This window comes from Colobus angolensis, unplaced genomic scaffold (genome assembly GCF_000951035.1).
Source record: "Colobus angolensis palliatus isolate OR3802 unplaced genomic scaffold, Cang.pa_1.0 Scaffold124, whole genome shotgun sequence".
NCBI classification, from domain to species: Eukaryota; Metazoa; Chordata; class Mammalia; order Primates; family Cercopithecidae; genus Colobus; species Colobus angolensis.
Window position 1 is genome coordinate 8,183,843 of NW_012113586.1, and position 2,942 is coordinate 8,186,784.

Sequence of the window (2,942 nt, forward strand, 5' to 3'; positions counted from 1 at the left end):
CAGGATGGTCTCGATCTCCTGACCTCGTGATCCGCCCGCCTCGGCCTCCCAAAGTGCTGGGATTACAGGCTTGAGCCACCGCGCCCGGCCATAGTTTCTCTTAAGAGAACAGGATTTGTTAAGAAGAACAGAATGCTTAAGTGTATTTAGAAATGGTTACTTTTCCTTCTCCCAGCCAGAAGCACAGGGGATATTTTTCTGATATTTACTGTGAGAACCTGGTGAGCTCTAGGAGGTAAAACTCACAATATGTGGGGTCCTCCCACGACTGGCCTTCCCCTGGAGTTTTTAATTCTCAGAGTTGTCCATACTGAGTCTCCAGCAATTCATCAATTACAGCTCAGGTTTCGGTATCCTGGTACTGGTTCCTGCTCATGGGTTTCTGCTCTGGTAAGTTGTGATTCCCTGCATTTGCCTGCCTGTCTCTGCAATTTAGGAGGCAGTGATTTGCCCTGTGGCCTCACTACTCTGGTGGATGTAAGAAGAGTGTTGATTTTTCAGTTTGTTCAGGTTTTTACTTATTGTTAGGATGGAGTGATGACTTCCAAGCTTTTTAGATGCCAGATAGGAAACTGTTAAATCTTAAGTGTCTTTTTTGTATTGATTTGTAAGTTTCTTTACATCTTGTGGAAAATAAGTCCTTTGTATATATTTTGAAAATGCCTTTTCCTATTCTGTTACTTTTTCTCTTTATTTTATTTATGTGACTTGTCGTACATATATGTTTATGGCTTCTAGGTTACTATCTTACTTAGGAAGTTGTTCTCACTCCCATGATTATGAAACTCATATCCTCAATTTTCCCTAATACATTTATGAGCATAAATAAAATTATTTTATTGGAAATTATTTTTTGAGACAGGATCTTGCTCTGTCACCCAGGCAGGAGTACAGTGGCACAATCATGGCTCACTGTAGCCTCAAATTCCCAGGCTCAAGTGATCCTCCTACCTTAGCCTCCTGAGTAGTTAGGACCACAGGTGTGGGCCTCCATACCCAGCTGACTTTTTTATTTTAAAAATTTTCTATAGAGATGTGGTCTATGTTGCGCAGGCTGGTCTTGAACCCCTGAGTTCAAGTGATCTGCCCGCCTTGGCCTCCCAAAGTGCTAGGATTACAGGTATGAGCCACTACGCCCAGCCCTCCCTCCAATCCTTCTAACTCTTCATGTTTATTTAGCATTTTCCTTTGGCCTGAAATGTTCTTCCTGTCTCCAATTAGCTGATTCCTGCCCTTCTTTAAAGGCCTTTTCCATGTAGTCTTTCCTGAACAGCTCAACAGGTTCTTAGCCTCTTCTGAAATGCTACCTGATCTGTTATTTGACTTATTTATTTATTTATTTATTGAGATGGAGTCTTGCTCTGTTGCCCAGGCTGGAGTGCAATGGTGCAATCTTGGCTGGCTCACTGCAACCTCTGCCTCCCAGGTTCAAGTGATTCTTCTGCCTCAGCCTCCCAAGAAGCTGGGATTACAGGCATAAGCCATCACACCCAGCTGGTAGATATAATTTTTATCTTTGCTTCTCTATAAGTAAGGGTTTTTTCCTCATCTCTGGCTTCTTTCAATATCTTTTTTTTTTGTCTTAGATTTTTTGCAGTTTTAAATATGATATGCCTAGGTGTAGTGTTTTTGTTGTTGTTGGTTTCATTTTTGTTGTTTATCCTGCTTGATATTCATTGAACTTCTTGGACCTGTGGTTTGGTGGCCGACATTAATTTGGGGGAAATTCACAGTCATTGCTTCAAATATTTCTGTTCCTTTTTCTATTTTTTCTCTTTATGGTATTCTCATTACACATGTTATACCTTTTATAGTTGTCCCGCTATTCTTGGTTATTCTTTTTCTTCTTTCTAGTCTTTTTTCTCTTTGCTTTTCAGTTTTGGTTTCATTTTATTTTTGAGATAGGGTCTTGCTCCATTGCCCAGACTGGAGTGTAGGGGTGTGATCACAGCTTTTTGCAGTCTCAGTCTCCTAGGCTCAAGTGAACCTCCAATCTCAGCCTCTTGAGTAGCTGGGACCACAAGCATGTGCCACCATGCCTGGCTGATTTAAAATGCATTTTTTTTTGGTAAAGGCAAGGTCTCACTATGTTGCCCAGGCTGGTCTTGAACTCCTGGGCTCAAGCAATCCTCCCAGCCTCCCAAAGTGCTGGGATTACAGGTGTGAGCCATCATGTCTGGCTGCTTTTCAGTTTTGGAAGTTTCTATTGAGGTAGCCTTATGTGCAGAGCCTCTTTCCTCAGCTGGACCCAGTCCACTAACGAACCCATCAAAGGCATTCTTCCTTTTGTCACAGTGCTATTGATGGAGCAGGATCTCTAGCATTTCTTGTTTCTCCTTTCTTTGAATTTCCATCTCTTTGTTAACATTGCCAGTTTGGTTTTGCATGCTATCTACCCATTAGAGAGAGCTTAACATATTAATCATAGCTTTTAAAAATTCCCAATCTGATAATTCCAATATCCCTGCCATATCTGAGTCTGGTTCTGGTGCGTGTTTTGGCTTTTTCAAACTGTCTTCTTTGTATTCTGGTGTGCCTTGTAGTTTTTTTTTTTGATCGCCAGGCACAATGTATTGGACAAAAAGAAATGCTGTAAATGGGCATTTAGTAATATGTTAAGGTGTTAAGATGTGAGGAAGCATTCTGTAGTTCTATGCTAGGTCTCTGTCATGTACTGAGACCTAGAACTAGTCTATGTACATGACCTAGTCATGTACATGAGCCTCTGGACTGTGCACCTTACAAAAGCTTCTCAATCCTTCTACCCTTTAGGTAGGATAGGATGGTTACAGTGGGCTGGAATTTAGTATTCCCTTCCCCAATGTAAAGGCTACAGGGGGCTGAAATTGGGTATTTTCCTTCCCATAGTTTGAATAGACTCTGGGGAAAAAAAAAAAAGCTTAGGTTCTGGCAACATAGTTTCTCTTTTTTTTTTTTTTTTT

General features: G+C 41.1%; 1 protein-coding gene across 1 annotated transcript in view; it reads right to left on the bottom strand.

Moving 5' to 3' along the window:
• WNT2B (wingless-type MMTV integration site family, member 2B) overlaps positions 1-2,942 on the bottom strand; it is a 75,444-nt gene that overhangs the window by 30,158 nt on the left and 42,344 nt on the right. The gene's annotated exons all lie outside the window — the stretch shown is intronic.